Below are 24,671 nucleotides of genomic sequence, written 5' to 3'. Positions count from 1 at the left end.
AATGGATTAAAGAGGCCCGAAAGGCTTTAGGATTATACTGCCTCAGACTTCTGTGCATTGCACATATAAATGCATCAGTCACGTGCTTCAGAGGACAGCTTTGGGCACCGGCACGTATTTATTTACAAATTAACCACTGAAAATATCTGTTGGATCCAGAAAATGAGTTTGAGTGGGCTCCACCCGCAACTACCAGTTCAAATTATGCACTGCTACTAAACCTAATACTTCGAGATCTGAACTTAAGGGCTAGATGATTATTTTACAACATCTCATTGGTTAAATTAAAACTGTTCGTTCAACCAACAATGGTTCAGGAGCATTCCGTGTCTTTAATAAAATTAAGACTTTCCTTCATAAATTACTAGGAAAATCTACATTTTATGACAAGACCGGAGGCTCCTATTATGCAATTTTAAAGCGATTCAATCACATTTAAAGAGGCATGTTGAATTGGTTTACAATAAAATACTTTAAAGACATTATCATTAGACCAGTCAGCCGACCTGAGAATATCCTCTAAACGAGAACCGGCCCAAAAAGCTTTGGACGCCATGGCTCCTCTAGCTGAATGCGCTCCGAAAGCAGAAGTATCAATACCAGCTAAAGACATAATCCAGCGGACCCAGCGGGCCAAAGTAGGAGAAGACACAGGATTGTAAGGTTTCCTAAAGGAGATTAACAATTGGGTAGAAGAGGAGTTTCTCAGATCGGCTGTCCGTTGTTCATAAGCTTTTAAACATTGACCCACACAGAGTTTGGGATGATCGGGAAAAAAGGGGTAAGAAACTGAAGAGAGGTTAGTTTTTGTACGTCTCAACACATTAAACAGGACTCCGGAGGGGGTAAAATAGCGAGCGGTAACATCGAGAGCTCTAACATCAGATAACCGTTTGAAAGACACCAAACATAAAAGCATAGCCAGCTTAGATGACAACTGCTTTAAAGATAACAAAGAATTGTCAGGCCAAGAGACAAACAATTTTAGCACTGCATTAACATCCCATAAAGAACTGTATTTAGGTTTTGGCGGATTAGAAAATGTTACTCCCTTTAACAGACGGCAGACCAACGAGTGTTCACCAATCGGCTTTCCTTGAAAGTAATCGTGAGCAGAAGAAATCGCCGACCTATATAAATTAATAGTACGGAAGGACTTACCTTTACTGGCTTCCGACGCCAGAAAGTTGACCATCAAAGACACATCCGCTGTAAAGGGATCAACTTGTCTTCCCAAACACCAGCAACACCAGAGAGACCAAGCTGATCTATAAGCCTTCTTTGTCCCAGGAGCTGTAGCCCGGTCAATGAAGGCTGCAGCTTCTGCCGAAATAGAAACGCTATATCGGGATTCCCCGAAATTTTCCAAGCCGATAAGATCAGGGACTCTTGAAGAATTAGACTGTGACGGAGGCCTTGGTGATTGGTCAGGAGGTCTGGAAAGGAGGGTATCAGAATCGGGGATTCGATTGACAGTTCCAGGAGGGAAGGGAACCACACCTGGGAGTGCCAGTAAGGGACTATGAGGACTATAGAAGCTCGTTGACGTCTGACTTGTGCCAGTACTCTGGGAATCAAGATAAAAGGAGGAAAGGCGTAATTGAGGGAAGACGACCAATCCTGAGTAAACGCATCGAAGGCTAGAGCTAGAGGGTCCGGAAGCCACCTGAAAAATCGTGGAAGTTGAGCGTTTAGCTGTGAAGCAAAGAGATCTATATGGAAGCGTCCCCACTTGTGTAGCAGGACGTTGAACACCTGTAGGTTGAGCATCCAGTCGCTGGAATCCCGAAAAAAACGGGAGTACCAGTCCGCTACTACATTGAGGTTGCCCGGAAGATATTCAGCTTGAACAGATATTTTGTTTTGAAGACAGAACTCCCAAAACCCTTTCGCTAATTCCGCTAAAGGTTTGGATTTTGTGCCTCCTAGCTGATTGATGTAGCGCACCGCTGAAATGTTGTCCATTCTGAGCAGAACTGAACAAGAAATCTTGTCTCTTGCGAGGCTCCTGATTGCAAAGGAGCCGGCAAGCATCTCTAAACAGTTTATGTGCAATTTTGACTCCTCTAGAGACCATGAACCTCCAGTCGAGGTTGCACTACACCGGGCTCCCCAACCCGACAGACTTGCATCTGACTCTAATACAAGGTCTGGGGCTGATGCGAAGATAGTTCTGCCGTTCCAGGCGTCTAAATGGTCTATCCACCACTGGAGTTCTGCACGTGAAGCTTGGTCTATAGCTATAACATCTGAATAAGCTAGACCCTTTTGGATATGACGAATTTTTAGCCTTTGTAACGCACGATAATGCAGAGGACCCGGAAACATCGCTTGAATTGAGGAAGAAAGCCGACCTACAATCCTTGCTAGAGATCTGAGGGATATACAAGAACTGCGAAGGATCAGAAGAATTTCGGACTTTATGGATTTGATCTTTGATGACGGTAGAAGGAGAGTAGCTGATACGGAATCTACTAAAAAACCTAGAAACTCGATTTGTTGAACCGGATCCAAGGAAGATTTTTCGTAATTTACGATAAAGGCCAGATCCTCCAACAGAGTGCAAGCAAGACGAACTTGAGACAGTAGCAAGGTGCGACTCTGACTCATAAACAAAATGTCGTCTAAGTAAATCACCAGGCGGATGCCTCGAGCTCTGAGAAAAGCCGCCACTGGCTTCATTAGTTTCGTGAAGCACCATGGGGCGGAGGAAAGGCCGAAGGGAAGAGAGGTGAAACGAAAGTACTGACCTGCCCAGTGGAATTGAAGAAACTTCTGCGAGGCGGGATGAATGGGGACCGAAAGGTAAGCATCCTGAAGATCCAATCTTACCAACCAATCTCCTAGTAGTAGAGTATCTCTGAGATGAAGAATGGTCTCCATCTTGAAATGCCGATAAAGAACAAACTGATTGAACTGTTTCAGATTGATGACTGGACGCATCTTTTTGTTCTTTTTCTGAACTAGAAAAACGGAGCTGAGGAAACCTGAAGAATCTAGTGAACAAGGAATAATCGCCTGTTTTTGCAAAAGAGACCGGACTTCTAACGAAATTTAATTTGTCATTTGATGCGAAAATTGAGGAGGGGGAGGAAAATTCTCTTGAAAAGGTTCTGAAAAGAGTTCTATAACATAACCTTGTACTGTGTTTAAAACCTAAGGATCTCTTGTAAGATCTTCCCATTTTGACAGACATTGAGCAATGCGACCCCCCACCACAGGAGTAAAGGAAGTCTGACTTACTGAGTTGTGCAGCGTTTCTGGTGTTACGGCCTCCCTTAGCCCTGAAGCCCCTGCTTCTTTGGGGAAAGAATTCAGGCCTGTAGTCTTGATAGGTGTTCTGATAGGCACCGCGGGAACCTTGGTTGGCGTAGGATCGGCCGGCAAAGCGGTTCCTACCTCTGCCGGCCCTGGTGAAAACCCGAGAAGCAGACATCTTTTTAAATGATTGCTGCGCCTTGTCCAACGAGGAGAAGGTAGTCACATACTTGCTGAGCTCCTTGATGAACGAATCACCAAACAGCAAGCCTTCCGCTTTTACACCCGGATCTGAACCAGCTAGGTTAGCCAGTTTTGGGTCCAGCTTGAGTAGGAGTCCTTTCCTCCGTTCGTGAGTAATGGAGGAATTAGCATTCCCCAACAGGCATACAGCACGCTGTGCCCATAAAGAGAGTTCTTCTGGGTCAATGGACACCTGTTCCAGCCGAGCTGATTCCGCCATATCAAATATGCGGGTCAAGGGACCCACAATGTCCAAAGGTTTATCTTGGCACGTGGACCAAGCGATATCTACCCCTTTATGGGGGTCTTTGCCGTATCTAGTAAAAAACGTAAGGAGTGAAGAGTCAATCGCTGGTGTCGCTGTTATTTTAGAAGACAAAGCAGGGCGGGGACACTCTGATTTCAATTTCGCCCGGACCTGTTTATCCAGGGGGGTTCGGAGTCTGGCAGTGACATAGTCCGCCACATGATCTGAGGGGACCCACTATGTGGAATTTGGGTGTTGAATATCACAAGGGTCAAACATAGGAACCCCTTCTGAATCAAGAATAGTGATGGACCCTGAAGAATGTTTGGCTTTTTTGAGTGGAGGAGGGGAGAACAACTCTCCAACGTCCTTGTCGGAACTATCCGCATCCGAGTCAGGGTCATTCATTTCGTCATCTGTGTCCAAAATTTTTGTTATTTTAATAGGGGACGATATGTGTTTAGTTTTAACCATGCATTTCCGTACAGACTTAGCTATTAACCCCTCCTTGTTAGGAGGCCCTTGAGGAACCACGTCCTCCGCCATGTGTGAAACACTGTCACTTCCAGTTAGCGTCGCTTTTACATTTTTTGAAGGGATTTGATGCTTTCTGCTTTCCCCCGCAGAATGGGCCAGCATGGTCTTGGACACAATATTTACCACAGAGTTCTCTAAATTTTTTGAAAGTTTTTGCCAAGAGGCAGCCATAGCCTGATCCACAGAAGTTTGAATAAAATCATTTAAATGCTCCTTCAGGACGTCTTCCTCCTCCTCATGAGATAATTGTGAATGAGTACTGTCCATGGTAATGACTGAAATCAACACCCTTAGTATAGGGCAGGCAAGGGTTAAACCTCTCGCAAAGAGAGGAAAAAGAGGTGTCCGGCTCCGCCTACTGGCGGGGTTTATTGAGAAAACTGAGCCGGGAGTTCAGAAAGCAAACAGTGAGGAGACTGGCTTCAAAAGACGAGCACTAAAACCGGAGCGCAGCAGGAGAGTTCCGACCTCGAGCCGAGGTAAGCGCGAGTGTCTTTTCAACGCGCGAAGGCTGAAAATGCCTACGAGCGCTGAAGAGAGACAAACGGTCAAAGTGACCGTTAACGAAGCGCGCGCGACGCGAGCACAAAGAAATGAATGCGGCTGACGAGCCCACAACAGGCACAATAAACATGTGAAACATGCAAACACCCAGCGCATGTAGGTAACGCGCTACTACATTAATTAAAGAAGAAGCAAAATAATACTTATCTTGACTGAGGAGCAGCAAGAAAAGAGGGTTGTTTTAAGTCAAGATGGGTATTATTTCATGGGTACGGCTGTGATTGGTGCATTACTATGAACTACTTTTGTTTTCCCATTGGCTGCTCGTTGTTTGCCTTATGGGACTTGTAGTTGATCTTGACTGGAGCTGCTATTAAAAATAAAGAAAAGACTATTGCATAATAGGAGCCTCCGGTCTTGTCATAAAATTCGTATTGGAAGTTAAAGTTGTAGGGTTAGAGCAGGAAACACCTTTGCAACTACTACCATCTAGTGGTCAACCATGAAAAGCGCACCCTCAGTACATAATCCCACTAAGCAAACGAATACTAAATGCGTCCCTCCTAGTGTAATATGAAAGTTGAACACACTTACTCTGAAGACCTTTGAGTGCTGTGTATCAAACCGTGTGCCAAATTACTTTTAATGTTTTCAATTGAGCCCTTACGTTTGATAGGTAGAATGCCAAGACTCCTTGCCAGCTGATGCGTTTTAAGGCATGGGCAAAGTAGGCAGTTGCCCAGCCCACCCCCTCAAAGGCACCCCCCCGTTCTTTCTACCCCTTTCTGTATCTTTCTGTACCTCAGCCTTCATCACACACACTTCAATATCATTAGGCCACATGGATCCGAAATTACCAGAATGTGAGTAATACAATTTGAAGTTGTGCCAAGCAGGAACCTTCAAAATATTCCTTGACCAGGGCTCCCATTATCATCAAAATTACACTGCTTACCATGACGTCACACCGTGGTCTCTAACTTCTTCCTAAATGGCTGAGAAAGGGCTACACAGACCCAGCCTTAAGGGCTATGCTGGAAGGGCTGGTCACCCACCTCTGGCTGGCCCGATTCCTGCTACGCCACACCTACCAGGTCAGGTCTACGGCCTTCCACAGTCCCAAGCCCATCACTCAGTCCATGAATGGGGGCTGTGGAGAACAAGGGACTCCAAGCCCCATGACAGCAGTCCCCCAGTACTCCTGTGAAGTGTGGGCAAAGCCATATCTAGAGTGCACAAGTCCTAGTGGGGGACTAACCAAGTTATACAGTAGACAAGTGACATCATGACGCATGACATCATGGAGCGTGACATTGCACATGGCATCACAGGAAGTGGCATCACAGCTCATGACCTCACAGGAAGAGACATCAAAAGAAGTGAATGTGCTCTTAAGATCTCACACATATGTTTATCTGGTCTATCATGAATACATTTGAGTGCATTACAATATTGAAAAAATTACATTTTGCGTTATTGATGTGCCAAGGAAGGGACACAACCCCAACACAAATTCTGGGCTTAAATTATTTTTTTATTTTTTTAAACCCTGCCACAAAGAAACTGGCAACAAGGAGACATGTGGCAGAAAATCTGTTCTGCTTAGTTATTTGCAAAGTCTGCATTTTTAGATCTCTTAGGGGGTTAAGGCACCTGCTGCAGAAATCTTTGTGTGCCCAGTAAATCTCAGGGAATTATAATAATAGTAGGATATTTCTAGAGGTAAGTGTATTTTCTAGAGAGCTCTGTGTTTTGTCTAGTCCCAGCTTTAAACCACTGTAGCACAGAGGGTTCTCCTGCAAAGCACATTATGTAACACACAGATGCCAGATTTTTATTTGATGTAAATGGGTAATTGGGTTACTGCTTTTAACACAGAGATCGTTTTGTTACTTGCAGTTTATAATTTGTAATAACAAATTGAGCTATGAAGGGCATGTGGCTCCTACACCTTATAACCCTCACTGTCAAATGTAACACATCCTGTACTTTGACCTATACACATATGATTTATTATCATTGTATTATGTGTATGTGAATATTTAGGCCCGTATTTATACTTTTTTTGCGCCGAATTTGCGTCGTTTTTTGATGCAAAAACGGCGCAAACTTGCAAAATACCATTGTATTTTGTAGGTTTGCGCCGTTTTGCGTCAAAAAGCGGCGCAAATGCGGCGCTAAAAAAAGTATAAATACGGGCCCTAATGACTTTATAGGGTTAATTAAAACTATTACATAAAAAGACTTGCAATCAATACAAAATTACAAATCTGGGCCTTGTACGTCATTAAGAGTTCGCACGCATAAGAATGAAAACGAATGTCATGTTGTTATGACAAGTTATAAACGCAGCATTTAAGCTGAAGAAGACAAGGTGTCTATGCAAAAAGAATTGTAGCAGCATGCAATTTTTGTTTTTTAAAAGGCTTCAGCACTTAGAAAAGAGTGTGTTGCATACAGAGATTCGCAAGTGATAGGAAATAATGCAAATTATATAAAGCTCAGTCAGTTCAGATAAGTACATCATAGAGAACGAGGCTAATCTAGAAATACGGCAAGTTTCAAGTGCTGCACTAATTGAGGCTTTCCTCCAGTTTTTGCCTGACACTGAGGTCCCTAAAATAATAAAACAGGATGTGTCAAGACTCAAGAGGAATACGCAATTTGCGAACTAGACTGGACTAAAAGTTTTTTTTTTTTAAATAATAAAAAACATATATGAACAGTCGTGCTAATAAAATAAGGCAAGCTTTTCATTCTAATACACGAGGACCCGTGTGTGTAATTTCTGAAAGTGCTTGCAGAGCTTAAAGTGCTGCAACAGATCACTAGATGGGACTATCCGAGCCCGATCCTGATGCTGGGGTACCACTTTGCAGTAAAAGACACAATAAAACCCTGAGTCTCATTACATTCAAAATATCGGAGCGGGGGCAGGAACTTTGAATGAGCCAGGCTAACAGTCTAATATCAAAGATTTTGGACACGAGGTAGTAGCTGGCAATGACGTGGTTATCCTGTGGTCGGTGGCGTCATTTCAGTGACTCGAGGAAGGATGGATGTTGCAATCGATGGACTGCTGCTTGCCCGCGTGGATCCTAGATGCTCTGGGCTAAGGTGACTCACATTGTAAACTGGATATTAAGATGAATGTTGTCTGGGTTAAGCGAAGCGATGACGGCTTGTCTGCGTGTACAAACTCCCAGGATACTTCATTCTCGCTGCAGCCTGATTTTTCGTTGGGCCAGCAGTGCGGGACCAAGAAAAACAACATGTTCAAGGGACTCTAAGCCCCCCCGCAGCCCCTGCAGAGTATGCCTTCCTTAGGTCGACACCAACAAGTAAGGTGTTTCAAGAACGGCCTCTCACCCAGCCTCAAAGCCATGGATCTTGTCATCAGTTGATTGGATAGGTGCAGGCGAGGTAAGTGGCAGGAGATGCTGGTCGGTAGGTGTTAGTGACCACCCAGAAGTGCTTGCCTTTGGTGAGGACATCCCTATCAGAGAGGTATGACCAAGTATGGACACGTTTTTTGAAGCCCATCTTAAAGGCTTGATGGCTCAGGTTGCTGTCCCAGAGATCTTGCACGTCTAGAAGCTGCTGACAGTCCTCCAGAAACTGATGGTGTGCTTGACTTGGACGTTCCGTTTTATTTCAGTCCATAGCAGTACTTCCAGGCCTGCTCCCATGGCTGCGTGCAGCTTGTGACACGGGTTAAGATAGGCACTGCCACTTACAGCCGCTGGTCGTGCAGGCCTAGTTCCAGCCTGATCTGGGCGGCAGACGAGAGCCTTGCAGGTGGAGAGGTCTTGTAAATTCTTGTGATAAGTTTTTTGAGTGCACTACTCTGTTTTCCCAATAGTATTTCGCTACCATAGGATAGCACGGGCAAAATTTGGCTCGCATGACTTCCAGTGATGGGGATAGGGTTGGGGTTGGACCCTCCAGGGTCTTTGATAGTTTTATTAGAACCGTCTGAAGTGTCAGAACCTTTGCTTCAACTCCCTTCTGATGCTCAACAAATTAACCTCTTGCAAGGCCTTTTCCCCCTCCTGTGCCAAGCCTTTTTTTTTGTGTTTTTGGGGTAGTTTGCACTTAGGTCCTCATAACTTTTTGTCCGCATGAGCTGTCCAAGCCAAATTTGCGCCCTTTTTTTCCAACATCCTAGGAATTCTAAAGGTCCCCAGAGTTTGTGGGCTTCCATAGAGGAGACCAAGAAGTTAGCCAAAAGACGCATTAAATGTGTTTTTTGGGGGAAAAATGGGACAAAAGTGCTGCAGAAGAGAGCACATGTTTTTTCCCCTGAAAATGGCAACAACAAAGGGTTTGTGGTGCTAAAATCACCATCTGCCCAGCTTTCAGGAACAGGCAGACTTGAATCAGAAAACCACATTTTTCAACACAGTTTTGTCATTTTACTGGGAGATACCCCATTTTTACTATTTTTTGTGCTTTTAGCCACCTTCTAGTTTGTGACAGAAATGGATGTGAAACCAATGGTGGATCCCAGACAGCTAAATATTTCTGAAAAGTAGACAACATTCTGAATTGAGCAATGGGTCATTTGTGTAGACCCCTCAAGGTTTACCTATAGAAAGTAACAGTTGAAATACACATTTATTGAAATTGAGTTGAAAAAAACAACCATTTCTGTTTTCTTCTATATCTTTTTCCAGCTATGGCAGATTTTTAAAAGCAATATACTGTTACGTCTGCTGGACCCTTCTGGTTGCGGGGATACATAGAGCTTGTAGGTTCATCAAGAACCCTAGGTACCCAGAGGCAATAAAAGAGCTGCACCTTGCAATGGGTTTTCATTGTATACCGGGTATACAGCAATTAATATGGTGAAATATAAAGAGTGAAAAATAGGTATTAAGGAAACCTTTGTATTTCCAAAATGGCCAGAAGATTTTTTATTTTTAAATCTCTTTATTAGGTTTAGTTCAACCATGCATTGAGATGCAATAATACATAAACAATTATGAGATAAAGTATACAGAGATCACAATACTTAAACTGTGCCACTATGCCAATAATATTGCACCAAGAGGGGTTATCAGAAACAGTGAGCTGCCGCAAGTATACATGACCACATATCCAGGAAGAGGGTAAGGTATACCTTAACTGTATACCATAAGCCACGGGGTCACCATGCAGTGGGAGGGGGTGAGGCAGGGGAGAGTGCTGTTTTACTAGTGATTCCTAGGGGGCGATTCCGCCAACATCATGTCAATATGGGTCCTTTCCAGCGGGCCGCACTATTAGTAATGGATAATGGGGAAGCTCCAGTCGGGGGCACATGAGTGCCTGGCCGCCAGATGACATGACGTTTCCAGGAGGTGATTTAAATGCGCTTAAGTGTTCATGGGGGTCCTGTCTCATTTTTTGCTTCTATATTTACAATGAAAGTGTCCCTCACTTCGTAGACACCTGCCGTTATGCCCCTGGCCTGCAGTAGGCGTAGCGTCCGTGCTTCCTCGTGAGACCACTGCAATAAGTCCTGTAGCCATTTGACGTGGCTTGGAGTGTGTGGCGCCTTCCTGTGTGTGGCTATAAGGCGTTTGAATGTTATAAATGCAAGATCAATAAATCTGTGGTGCTGTTTGTCGCCTTAAGCTCGCTGGCGTAAACCTAACAAACAGGACTCTGGGTTTAATACTAGAGCGTGGTTAGTTATGTCGGCCGTAGACTCAATAATTTGTCGCCAGGCTGCTATCAACGGTGGGCAGTCCCATACCATGTGGTAAAAATCTGCTTCTGGTGCTGCACGTCGAGGACATGCAAGTTCCAGCATGGGAAACATGTGCTTAATTCGAGACAGGGAGAGATAGGATTGATGTAAATAATTGAATTGGGTGTAGCGGAACCTAGGGTTGCGTGAGACCTGTTTAGCAGTAGAAAGCGCTGCTGCCCAGGACTTCTGTGACACGGGTTAGTGGGTCCTTCATCCCAGCGAGTGAGAGCGGCCTCTAAGCTCGTGCAGGCAGCAACTAACAGGGTATTATACAGCCTAGATATCACTTTTTTGGTGTCAGTTATTGATAGCATCAGTGTGAGTATCTGGGATATCTGTGGTTCCTCGTCTCCCATATCCCAGGTATCCTGCAGCAGGTGTCTTATTGTACAGGCCTGTGTTGTTCCTCAATTCATCAAACATTAGTAGTGTGTCCGCTGAATACAAATCTCCCATCCTCACAAGATCTGCCACCCGCCACTGAGCCATATTGTGGTGTTCAAGCATGACACAAGCCTTAGGTAAGTGTGAGATTGGTATCAGCGGTGAGTATGGTATGTTGGGCTGTTTGCCATGAATGTATCTCAGCCAGCATGTTTTGGCTGCCTACAGCATGATGTGACCTCGTAGAGGGCATCTCGACCTATCAGACAACCATGTGTATATTGGAATCTGGGTCAGAGAATTGAAGATTACAATTTGTTGTGCTGTGCGATGTTCCCCCATCCAGCAGTGCGGCCACTGCAATTATGCGGCAGCATAACAGAGTTCAAAATTAGGCATACTGAGGCCACCAGTGTCCTGTGAGCATTGCGTCGTAGTCAAAGCCACGCGGCGTCTGTCCTTCCCCCACAGCAGATCAGTTAATAAGCTCTGCAGAGATTTAAAGAACGATCAAGGGAGAATAATTGGCAGCGCTGCAAAGTAATGTAATAATCTAGGAAGAATGAGCATTTCAGCTATGGCCACTCTGCCAAAAATGGGCAGAAGATAAGGAGTTTAGAAGCAGTGGTTATTTGCACATCTCTGAATTTGGGGGTGCCCATACTAGCATGTGAATTACAGGGCATTTCTCAAAATGACTTCTTTCTTACACACTGTCTTCCATTTGGAAGGTAAAAATGTAGAGAAAGAGAATTGGCAATAACATTTGTTCTTCTATTCTGTGTCCCCCCCAAGTCTCCTGATAAAAATGGTATGTCACTTGTGTGGGAAACGCCCCAAAACGCAACATGGACACATCACATTTTTATACTGAAAACTGATGTGTTTTTTGGAAAGTGCCTAGCTGTGGATTTTAGGCTGTAGCTCAGCCAACATTTAGGCAAATCTACGAAAACCTGTGCAATTTTTAAAACTAGACCCATAGAGTAATCTAGGATGGGGTGAATTGTGGCGCTCTCCCTGGGGTCTGTCACCCAGAAACCTTTGCAAACCTCAAAATTGAGCTAAAAAACACTTTTCCTCACATTTTGGTGCTGAAAAGTTCTGGAATCTGAGGGGAGCCACAAAATTCCTTCCACTCAGCATTCCCCCAAGTCTCTTGATAAAAATGGTACCTCAATTGTTTGGGTAGGCCTAGTGCCTGCGACAGAAAATACCCCAAAACACAAAGTGGACATATCACATTTTCTAATGAAAAAGGACATGTTTTTTGCAAAGTGCCTAGCTGTGGATTTTGGCCTCTAGCTCAGCCAGCACATAGGGAAACCTACTAAACCTGTACATTTTTGCAAAGTAGACACCTAGGGGAATCCAGGATGGGGTGACTTGTGGGGCTCTCACAGTTCTGTCACCCAGAAACCTTTGCAAACCTCAAAATTGGGTTAAAAAACAAACACGTTTTCCTCACATTTCGGTGCTGCAAAGTTCTGGAATCTGGGGAGAGCTACAAACTCCTTCCACCCATCATTCCCCCAAGCGCCGATAAAAATGGCACCTTACTTGTGTGGGTAGGCTTAGTGCCCGTGACAGGGAAGGGCCCCAAACCCAACATGGAAACATCAAAATGATCTATTACAAAACGACCTGTTTTTGCAAAGCGGGGGGGCACCTGTGTTTTTGGTCCTCGGCGCGGCATTCATCTAGGGAAACCTACCAAACCCAGACAATTTTCAAAACTTGACACCCAGTGGAGTCCAGGGAGGTTTGGCTTGCATGGATCCCCCAACGTTTTCTTACCCAGAATCCCAAGCAAACGTAAAATTTTCTGTGTAGATTCACCGCACTGGCACAAACCACCCAGCATTCCCCTCAGTCTGCTGATAAAAATGATACCTCACTTGTGTGGGTGGCCCAAGTTCCTGCGACAGGGAAGGGCCAAAAACGTGTAGGGATTGAGGGGATAGCACAGCGAGATAATAAGCACAATTTTTATCTTACCACACACATACTGGTTGGATTTGGCACAAGGGTGAGTGATGGTTCAATGGATCAAATTTTATTAACAAGAGATTTCACAAAAATGAAATGTACTGCTAATAACGGAACCAATGACTCACAACTCATGAGCTGTATATCCCAGTCAAGGCACCAACCGCTTTACAGTCCATTCACACACTTTTCATACGTGACATGCACAAGACCATTCATGCCACCAGCCACGGGCCCAGCACATTACAACACTCACATGAACAGACAGCGCCATTCAAGGGCCCATCACTTTCATACGCCCACATGCCTGACACAGCAATCACACCAGCTGGCGGAGTCTGTGGACTTGCGTTTAGCTAGCAGTGTGTTGTAGTGACCAACAGCAAGTCACTATTTACACCTCCAGCCAAGCGCCAGCTCACACACACCACCAGCCAAGCACCACTCCACACACACCGCCAGCCAAGTGCCACTCCACACACACCGCCAGCCAAGTGCCACTCCACACATACCGCCAGCCAAGCGCCACTCCACGCACACCACCAGCCAAGCGCCACTCCATGCATACCGCTAGCCAAGCGCCACTCTATGCACACCACCATTCAAGCCCCACTCCACGCATACCACCAGCCAAGCGCCACTCCATGCACACCATCAGCCAAGCGCTACTCCACGCATACCACCAGCCAAGCACCACTCCACGCATACTGCCAGCCAAACGCCACTCCACGCACACCGCCATCACTTTTTTTAAACAAAAAAGAAAACACTAACTAAGTACAAAACTACTAACACAAAAGCTCTAACTAAATATGTGACAGTAATGCCAACTGTGAAACTGAACAAAAAATATGAAACAATACAGAACAGGCAGCTCACTTTTACAGTATTTCCCAATAAATCTTCTGGGTGTTGTAACTTCTGAAACAGTTGGCCACACAGCCCAGGCTCTGGATACCTTTTTGGGCACAGACTCTACATTTCTTAGGGGGAAAGTCTTTTTTGGGCGTGGGAGGAATGTGATCAGGAAAGTGGCGATCTTTCAATCTAGCCACATCCTTCACCACTGCTTCTCTAGGAACTCTTGCCTGTTCCAGCACAACAAGGCTCTCTATCACAGACTCCTGAAACAAATGTCATCTTTGACTAAGGAGAACAATCTTTGAACACAACAAAAGCGCAGAAAATTGCTAAATGGAAGAGATGTATAGCCAACTTCTTATACCCAACGTAAGCCTTACGAACAGCAGTGTAAGGCTCCAACCTCTGATTTACTATATCTACACCACCCATGTGCTTATTGTAGTCTAACATGCACACAGGTTTGCACACTTCAGAAGCCTGACCCCAAACGGTTGCAGGTGAAGTACGTTCATCATAGATGGTAGTCAGCATGTAGACATCCCTTCTGTCTGCATATTTCACAGCTTGCAGCTCATCATTATGCAAGGAACTGCACTGGCCCCTCTCAAGTTTTTTTTTACACACAAGCTCCCTCAGATAGCCTTTACGGTAAAAGCGGATTGTGCCACAAGCAACAGTGTCTACTTTGAATAATTCCCTGAACAATTGCACACCAGTGTTGAAGCTATCTAAGTACAAATGGTGACATTTCTTACATAGTCATCTACCAAGTTCCCACACAATCTTCTCACTAACTCCAAAAGTGGACAGACAACCAGGGGGGTCAATACTGGAATCCCTACCAGTGTAGACCCGGAAATTATAGACATATCCTGTACTACTCTCAGACAGCATATACATCTTAATTCCACTACGTGCCATCTTGCTAGGAATGTACTGCCTAATAACCAAATGGCCCTTGAACAGGACCAAAGACTCGTCCAAAGCAATTTCTTTCCCTGGAACATAGATCTCTGAAAAACGATGTACAAAGTGATCAAGGACAGGCCAAACCTTAAAAAGACAGTCACAATCAGGGTGATCTTGTGACAATGCTAAAGCATTATCAACAAAATGCAGCATCTGAAGAAGAAGCAAATACCAATTACGGCTCATAGTTGCAGGAAATATAGCTGTGGACATCAAGCAAGGGACTTGTAGACCAATATGAAGACAGTGACGGCTTCCTTATCAGCCCCATCAAAAAAGGTAAACCCAAGAACTTCTTCAGCTCTTCCAGGTTTGTGGGAATCCACCGGGTAGCTCTAGAGTGTGGCCCAAGTCTGGCACTGTTGTCCCTCAAATACTGCTGAGCACACAAATTAGTCTGCTCAACAATCTCATCCCAAAAAAAATTGTCTATAAACAACTGAAAGAAATGTATACGCAAAAAGCTTTCTGTATCACTCTACACCCTGCAATACCACTAAAGGCAGGCATCACTGGCAGCACCATGTTTGGGGCAACCCAGAGTCCAGCACTTCCAATTGGAAGCCTTTCAGCCCCAGGCTGCATCCAGATGCCTCATGCTGCACTGTTGGCTCATCAGTGTTTTCTTCTAAATGTGGCATTTCATCTGCACTGAGAGTGGCTTCATCTTCAGATGATTCCTCTTGGACAGAAAATTCACCGCCAGAATCCTGGCCTTCCTCCTCTGCCTCAGATGCAGGGTCAGTCTCATAATATTGGTCAGAGGAAGACTCAAAGCATGACAACAACTTGCTGAGCGGTCATCCTGTGGCTTGACAAACAAGTCAACAATACCAAACACTGTGTAAAATAAGTAATAAACAAAGTGTGGCTTGAACAATCAAAAAGTGCAACTACTGGCATATCACAATTGCAAAGTAAAGTCAATCAAATCAAAGCACCCAAAGACCTATACACTGTAAATACCGCTTACTTGCCAGAGACAGCTAGACTCACCAGCACCTGCTCTGCGCAGACACAGCAAGCACCAACGATATCCCACGAGAAAGGAACAACAAAACAAAACTATACACAAGACAACACAATACACATTGTGCACAAATACAATGGAAATGTCACACACATTCTAACAGAGGCTAAATATGCTGTTATTACATTTCTGAAAAAAAACACATTCATGCAGGTCATTGATACTCATTTGGAGTAAACAGTAAAAAAAAAAGTTTTCTTAACAAACACTTGCAACTACACCAACTGCAGATCTGCCAGTGCTGAAACCGCACCAGAGGAAAACAAAAGCTTTGCACTGGAATAAAAATGAGAAATAAAACATTGTAATCCTTGGTGCCTAGTGGGTTTCGACCCCCCCTCCCCTGGGGGCCAGCTCGGCCAAAGAAACGGCTGATCTAACCCTGAGGGGGAGGGGCAAAACACAGAAACACTTGCCCAAGTGGTCGCTGCCCAAAAAAATCATTAGCAAAACAAATCCCTGGTGGCTAGTGGGTTTTGCCCCCGTGAAGGGGCAGATTGTCCAAAAGAACAGCCAATGTAGCCCCTGTGGGGGGGCCAAAACAAGGAAAAACATTTTGCCCCCAGGGCATCGGCCGTTGCCCAAGTGGTCGTTGCCCTAAATGTAAAAAAAAAAAAATCATCCCTGGTGCCTAGTGGGTTTTGACCTCCCGGGGGCCTGATTGGACGATGAAATAGCCGATCTAGCCCCGGGGGGAGAAACAGGGAGAAACATATTGTCCCCAGGGCAGCGACCCTTGCCGGGGGGGTCGCTGCCCTAAAAAATAATTATAAAAGATCCCTGGCACCTAGAGGGGTTCGACCCCTGTGGGTCGGGTCCAGGACATAATGGTTATGTCCTTGGCACAGCAGCGCTGCAGCTGAGGACGTAACCGTTACGTCCATGGTACCCAAGGGGTTAATAAGGCAATCATGTACAACTGGAACCTTGTAAGTGTTGATCATCCATGCATAAGAATGTAGCCTAAACTTAGCTTTGTCATTGGACCAGGAGAGTTGCGTGATTAGTTTGTGTGAATGATTGCTTAAAAGCTTTATGCGGTAAGCTTTTTTGCCATAGATGCCCAACATGCAGATGTTTAACTGATGCCTCAATTCTCTCCTACCACGTGTTTGAATTCAGGGATGCGTGAAGTCCAATATTTTGCCATATCAGGGCTTTCAGTGAGTTTGGCTTTGCCTGCCTCAACAATGAGGCATGTATGAGAAAAGCTCCCTATTGTATCAGTTCTTGGTCCAGAAGTCTGAATTCCAGCCCGATTTGTGCCAGAGAAGTACCGTGGGGTAGTACAAAAATGAGGGGAAAGGCTTTACTCTGTGCAGCATTCAAGAAGTTAGCAAACTTCCAGAGGAAAATTTCCAAGCCATATGACAGAATTTGAAGGAACCTTGCTTTGATCACGGTAAGCAGTGGATCCCAGGTAAGGATTTGCACTTTGGTTGAGAGGACTTATGAGGCTACAATTTGAGACGCCATCCATGCTTTCAGGGTGTTTAAGTGCAGACCGTGAGACCAGAGACCCTAGAGCCAAACGCTTAGATATTTATAGTTGCCACTTCTGCTCACTGGACATTCCCCGCAGACCCATTGCTTTTTTTTTTTTCACAACTCGCTTTGCAAAGATGACTACCTTGGTTTTGTCCAGGTTCACAGATAGTTCATTTGCCTTGCAATACTGATGGAAGGAACTCAACAGGTCTTGTTAGCCAGTGCCTGAAATATTCAATAAGACTATGTCATCTGCATATAACAATGAAGTTATAAGATGTTGGCCCAGCTTAGGAGGATGGAAGCTGGTGGAGTCCTATTGCATACACAGGTCTGCCAGTTATAGATTGAATAAAGTTGAGGCCAACACACAACCTTGTTTGATATCTCTGACTATTTGAATTTTGGAAATTACTTTCCTATTACTGCCGATTGTAAGCCTTGCCCAGTACTCAGAATATAAAAGTCTATTCCTCTTAGCAAATTGGGTGGGATATTCCAGCCCTCTAAATTTCCCCACAGCCGGTGCCTGTCAACCGAGTCAAATGCTTTGGATAAGTCAACAAAGCAGGTGTACAGCGGTAGCTTCTTCCTTGTGTATTTTTCTGCTAAAATAGCCAGGGCTGTGAGGTTGTCAGAGGTACTCAATGAAGGTCGAAAGGCAGTTTAATTTAGCGGGATTAAGTTTAAATTTCTAACCCAGGCTTCCAGGTCCTCTAGCAGAAGTCCCGCAAATATTTTTGTGTCAATATCAAGCAGCACGTATATGATAACAGTCTGGATTCCTGTAGGGGCCCTTCTTGTAAACGGGATGTAAAATTGACCCTTTCCATGAGTCTGTAACTTTATTTTCCTTAATGCAGGCATTCTGCATTTTGCATGGTTGACTACTTCAGAAAGCTTGGTCATTTTAAAATACTGCTGCAGGAAGGACGTTTGGGCCAGGGGCGCTGCTGCTTCTATAGAACTGGAATCTCCCTTCTATTTTCTGATCCCTTAAGTTTAAGGGGGATGACTCACTGCATGTATTTGACAATCATTCCTTTTCTTTCTTGTTATAGTATAGTTTGGAGATATGCTGTACCCACTGTTACTCTAACATGGTATTACCTATGACTCCACTGGGCCCTTGGTTGAGATGATTAATGATGGACCAAAGAGGCTTGCTGTTCTTTTTCTTACAAGCCTCCACAATTCTGATCCATTCCTTGTCCATGTGGGCCTGCTTGGCCTCACATAGCGCCTTCTTGTATTGCTTTCTTAATTCTAAAAAGGTACTAAGATAGGTAATTTCCGAGTGTTGAAACTTTAGGAGCCTGGCTGCTTTGTTGAGTTGCTGCCTCTGCTGCTTTAAGGCCTGCGTGTACCATCGCTTTTTATTGGTTCTCGTCATAGGGGGCTGCCATTGTTGAAGACTCAGTGTAGGAGGCTGACCTGGCTTATAGTGGGTACCTGATGGTACTTACACCTTGTGCCAGGTCCAGTTATCCCTTATTAGTAGTGTTCTAGCAGCTTAGGCTGATAGAGGTAGCTATAGCAGAGCAGCTTAGGCTGAACTAGGAGACATGCAAAGCTCCTAAAATACCACTTATATCATATAGCACTTTATCATAAGAAAGACAATACTCAGAGTTACTAAAAATAAAGGTACTTTATTTGAGTGACAATGTGCCAAAAATATCTCAAAGGAAGGGGACCAAGTCCAAGAGTCACACAAGTGTCCGGGGGGGGGGGGGCAGGAGCCCACTAAACCCCGAATGAAGGTGCAAAAGGGCTGCCTCCGGGTGGAAGAAGCCAACGATTCTGCAACAACGGAAGATGCCAGGAACTTCTCCTTTGGTCAGAGGATGTCCCACGGCATGTTGTAGGATGCAGAGTTGTTTCCACGCAGAAAAAACACAAACAAGCCTTGCTAGCTGCAAGAGTTGCAGTTGAAGGTTTTGGGTGCTGCCCGAGCCCAGGAAGGACCAGGAGGTTGCCCTTTGGAGGAGGTGACAGAGGGGGCGCTCAGCAACACAGAGAGCCCATGCAGAAGCAGGCAGCACCCACAGAAGCACCTGAACAGGCATTCAGGAAATCTGAGCACGGCGGTCATCTCAGCACAACAAAAGAGGGTCCCATGAAGTTGGAGGTCAACTCAGCAAGTTGGGCAATGCAGGACGGAGTGCTGAGGACCTGGGCTGTGCTGTGCATGAAGGAAGTCTTGCAAAAGTGCACAGAAGCCCTAGCAGCTGCAGATCACGCAGTACACAAGATTACTGTCTGACGTGGGGAGGCAAGGACTTACCTCCACCAAATTTGGACAGAAGGACCACTGGACTGTCGGGGCCACTTGGATTCAGCTCCTGTGTTCCAGGGACCACGCTCGTCAAGATGAGAGGGGACCCAGAGGACCAGTGATGCAGTAATTTGGTGCCTGCGTTGGCAGGGGGAAGATTCCGTCGACCTACTGAAGATTTCTTCTTGGCTCCCAGTGCAGGGTGAAGGCAGGCAGCCCTCAGAGCATGCACCACCAGGAAACAGTTGAGAAAGCTGGCAGGATTAGGCGCTACAATGTTGCTGGTAGTCTTCTTGCTACTTTGTTGCGGTTTTGCAGGCGTCCTGGAGCAGTCCGCGGTCAGTCTCTGGCAGAAGTCGAAGAGAGAAGTGCAGAGGAACTCTGGTGAGCTCTTGCATTCGTTATCTGATGAGAAACCCACAGGAGAGACCCTAAATAGCCCCCAGAGGAGGATTGGCTACCTAACCAGGTAAGAGCCTATCAGGAGGGGTCTCTGACGTCACCTGCTGGCACTGGCCACTCAGAGGTCTCCATTGTGCCCTCACACCTCAGCATTCAAGATGGCAGAGGTCTCGGACACACTGGAGGAGCTCTGGGCACCACCCCTGGGGTGGTGATGGACAGGGGAGTGGTCACTCCCCTTTCCTTTTTCCAGTTTCACACCAGAGCAGGGGCTAGGGGATCCCTGAACCGGTGTAGACTGGTTTATGCAAGGAGGGCACCATCTGTGTCCTTCAAAGCATTTCCAGAGGCCAGGAGAGGATACTCCTCTCAGGCCCTTAACACCTATTTCCAAAGGGAGAGGGTGTAACACCCTCTCTCAGAGGAGATCCTTTGTTCTGCCTTCCTGGGACTGGGCTGCCCAGGCTCCAGGGGGGCATAAACCTGTCTGAGGGTTGGTAGCTGCTGTAGCTGCAGAGAAAGCCCCAGAGAGCTAGTTTGGCAGTACCCGGGGCCCATGCTGGAGCCCCAGGGATGCATGGGATTGTCCCCTGAATACCAGAATGGTATTGGGGTGACAATTCCATGATCCTAGACATTTTACATGGCCATGTTCAGAGTTACCATTGTGAAGCTACACATAGGTATTGACCTATATGTAGTTCACACATGTAATGGTGTCCCCGCACTCACAAAGTCCGGGGAATTTGCCCTGAACAATGTGGGTGTACCTTGGCTAGTGCCAGGGTGCCCTCACACTAAGTAACTTTGCACCTAGCCTTCACTAAGTGAGGGTTAGACATATAGGTGACTTATAAGTTACTCAAGTGCAGTGTAAAATGGCTGTGAAATAACGTGGACGTTATTTCACTCAGGCTGCAGTGGCAGTCCTGTGTAAGAATTGTCTGAGCTCCCTACGGGTGGCAAAATAAATGCTGCAGCCCATAGGGATCTCCTGGAACCCCAATACCCTGGGTACCTAGGTACCATATATTAGGGAATTATAGGGGTGTTCCAGTGTGTCAATCAGAATTGGTAAAATTAGTCACTAGCCTGCAGTGACAATTTTAGAAAGCAGAGAGAGCATAAACACTGAGGTTATGTTTAGCAGAGCCTCAGTGATACAGTTAGGCACCACACAGGGAACACATACAGGCCACAAACCTATGAGCACTGGGGTCCTGGCTAGTAGGATGCCAGTGACACATATCCAACACACTGACAACATAGGGTTTCCACTATGAGCACTGGGGCCCTGGCTAGCAGGCTCCCAGTGAGATAGTAAAAACACCCTGACATATACTCACAAACAGGCCAAAAGTGGGGGTAACAAGGCAAGAAAGAGGCTACCTTCCTACACTCAACTGTTTCCTTAGTGAGGTCGGCATAGTCTCCCAGTTGGAAATCACATCCGAGTTTGCACCTTGAGCTGTTGGTAGGCTTGCTTTCCATGTTTCATAGTTTTTCATGGATAATTCTGACCATCTTATTCGTAGCCAGTGGCTTCCTGGGTCCTGGTCTCCCAGATTTTCCATGTGATCCGCATAGTGGTTGTTATTTGATACTGACGTTATCTGCGGGAGAAGGTCACTCTCACATCTGTATATGATGAAATATCACTGTGGAAACAAAGGGGTAATCCAAGGTTGACTTCGATGTCTTAGATCTATAAGTTGTGTTCATTGGGGAGTCCCCTGGAAATCTGCAATTAAGGGCTCTCTTCCCTAGGGCCTCCATGACTCATACAAGGGTATGATCCCATTTATCAATGGCCATGAAGTGCAATACCTGCAATTGAATTCCCTTTTGGCAGGTTCATCCCCTGACTTTTCGCCTCCTTCCTCCTGTCTTTTCTGACCTCTCTCTATTGTCTCTAGGACTCTGAGCACTTTATCACTGCTGATCAGTACTAAAGTGCAGGTACTCTCCCGTCTAAAGTTGGTATGATTGGCTTATACCTAATTGGCATATTTAATTTACCTGTAAGTCCCTTGTACAGTGGTATAACTATACCCAGGGCCTGTAAATTAAATGCTACTAGTGGGCCTGCAGCGCTGCTTGCGCCACCCACTGAAGTAGCCTGTCAAACCAATCACAGGCCTGCTAGCGCAGGGCCTGTGTGCGCAGTTTTCTGCCACAGGGACCTGGCTTCTAAATTTACTTGCCAGGCCCAGAACTCCCCCTTTACTACATGTAAGTCACCCTCAGGTAGGCACTAGCTAGCCCTATGGGCAGGGTGCTATGTATGTAGAAGGCAGAACATGTGCCTGGTTGTGTGTCCTGTCCTGGTAGTGACAAACAGCCTATTTGGTTTCTCACTGCTGTGAGTGCTGCTTTCTCAAAGGATTGCATTGGAAATGCCCTGCCTTATGTGTAAGGGGTATTGCCTGATTTATGAGGGGTAGTGTAGGCATGTTTGGTATGGTTGTAATTGTGATGAGAAATGCTGCTTACTGGTGTAAGTGGATTTTGTATTACTAATACAGAAACAACACCTCTAGAAAGTGAGCATTTCTCTGTGCTTATGACTCTGGTGTTTTGCAGCTTGACTCCAATCCTCGTCTGGGCAAAGTGACAGTTGGGCTTTGTGCATACTTTTCAGACAGCCTGTACACAGGGAGGGTGGAGGTGTCACAGAGGTGCATCTGCATACTGAATAGTCTTCCTGGTCTGAGAGAAGGGAGAGGCGGGGCACACCTGCATTTGTAAAGGCTGTGCCCTGGCCTCACACAAAAGGGTTGTTTACCCCCAAATGATGTTTTGAGCCTGTGCTGGAGGAGAGAGGGGGCACTCCCAGAACCAGTTGTAACTGGTTGGAACCTCCTCTCTCCTTCTTTGTGAAATCATTGCAAAACTGAGTATAAGTACAGGGGATTTTTCCCCACAATTTGGAGACAATTGGGAACTGAAACTTACCTGTAACTGGACACAGAATGCTGCTGGAGGGACTCCCCAGGAACCGCCTTGGTCTGCTGCTGCTGTACTGACCTGTGACCTGCTTAGCCAACTGGATGAACTGCCAACTGCCTGCAACCCTTTGTGCTGGCCTGCTGCTGGGCCCTGCCACCTTGTGTTCTATCTACTGTGTCCCCCAGGGGCTGGGTGCTGTGGCCCTGGGTCCCTGCCATGACCTGTCTGTAGCGCACGAGGAGCGCTTCCCTTTTCATGGCATAGCGCCTTAAGAAGCGCTCTAACTACTGTCTGGGTGCCTGGTGAGCACCCCACTTTATTTGTTAAAAGCGCCTGGAGAGCGCTTTTGTTTTGGATCCTTTTTCACATTGAAAGCGCTTTGCCGATGCCAGGAAAACTCACCGCTGCTGCCCGGATGGGCTGCCTTCGTCAGGCGCGAGTGATCTGCGCTGTCCTGTGCCCTCGGGGCACGTAGAAAGTGGAATTGGAGCGAGCGGGCTCCTATCGGTGCCCCCGGGGTGAGGTTCGCTCCGAGGAGCACCCCCGGGGCACCAGAAGGCCCTAACTTAGGGCCGATCACCGTTGCGGCCCGGGAGAGCCCTTTTCTTTTGTGGGAGAGATCGGCAGGGAAGAAAGCCTCACCAGAAGCTCCCCGCCGCACCGGGCCCCTTCTGTGTGTTTGAGGGGAGCGACCCTTGACCCTGCTTCAGGCAGGTCGCTCCCCTGCACTGCGTGCCAGTGCTGCCTCTGCTCCAGGTTTCCTTTTGTTTTCTCTGCCCCGCCGCTGTGTCCCTGCGGCCCCGCCCCCCTCCCTCCACTTCAATTTCCCTTTTTCCCGCCACTGCATCCCTGCGGCCCTCCCTCCACTTTAATTTCCCTTTTTTTCCCTCCGCTGTGTCCCTGTGGCCCCGCCCCCCTCCCTCCACTTCAATTTCCCTTTTTTCCCGCCGATGCGTCCCTGCGGCCCCGCCCCCCTCCCTCCACTTCAATTTCCCTTTTTTCCCACCGCTGCGTCCCTACGGCCCCAGCCCCCTCCCTCAACTTCAATTTCCCTTTTTCCCGCTGCTGCGTCCCTGCGGCCCTGCCCCGCTCCCTCCACTTCAATTTCCCTTTTTTCCCACCGCTGCCTCCCTGCGGCCCGCCCCATCCCTCCACTTCAATTTCGCTTTTTTCCCACTGCTGCGTCCCTGCAGCCCGCCTCCCTCCCTCCACTTCAATTTCCCTTTTTCCCGCCGCTGTGTCCCTGCGGTCCCGCCCCCCCCCACTCGCCCATTCGCTGCCCCCTCCCTCCTCCCTGCTGCCCCTCCCTCCCACCTCCCCTTAAATGGCAGCCACTGTGCGTCTGCGCCCATCTGCGTCCAGATCGCACCCATCGCCAGGACCCCTGGTCCCCAAGATCACCACGGCCAGCGACGCCATTACACCGCCAGCACCCTCCTCGCACTCAACACCGGACGAGCACACGCCTGATTCCTGGCCTCCCCTAAGTACACCCAGGGACCCTTCACCTGCTGGAACTGTAGCCTCACCAGCCTCCAAATTGCCAAACCTCCTGCCGAGCCTGACCACAACTACCTCCGATGCATCCTACTTAACACCCGCTCCGCACGCAAACACGCCGTCGAACTCTGGGACCTGCTCGACACCTCCACCTCGGACGTCGCCTTCCTGACGGAGACCTGGGTGAACGCCTCCTCGGGCCCAGACATTGCCATAGCCATTCCGGATGGGTACAAGATCACCCGCAGGGATCGCACCAACGGAGTCGGAATTGCCATTGTCCACAAGAACA

The sequence above is a fragment of the Pleurodeles waltl genome, chromosome 1_1 (genome assembly GCF_031143425.1).
Source record: "Pleurodeles waltl isolate 20211129_DDA chromosome 1_1, aPleWal1.hap1.20221129, whole genome shotgun sequence".
NCBI lineage: Eukaryota > Metazoa > Chordata > Amphibia > Caudata > Salamandridae > Pleurodeles > Pleurodeles waltl.
This window is presented reverse-complemented; position numbering follows the sequence as displayed.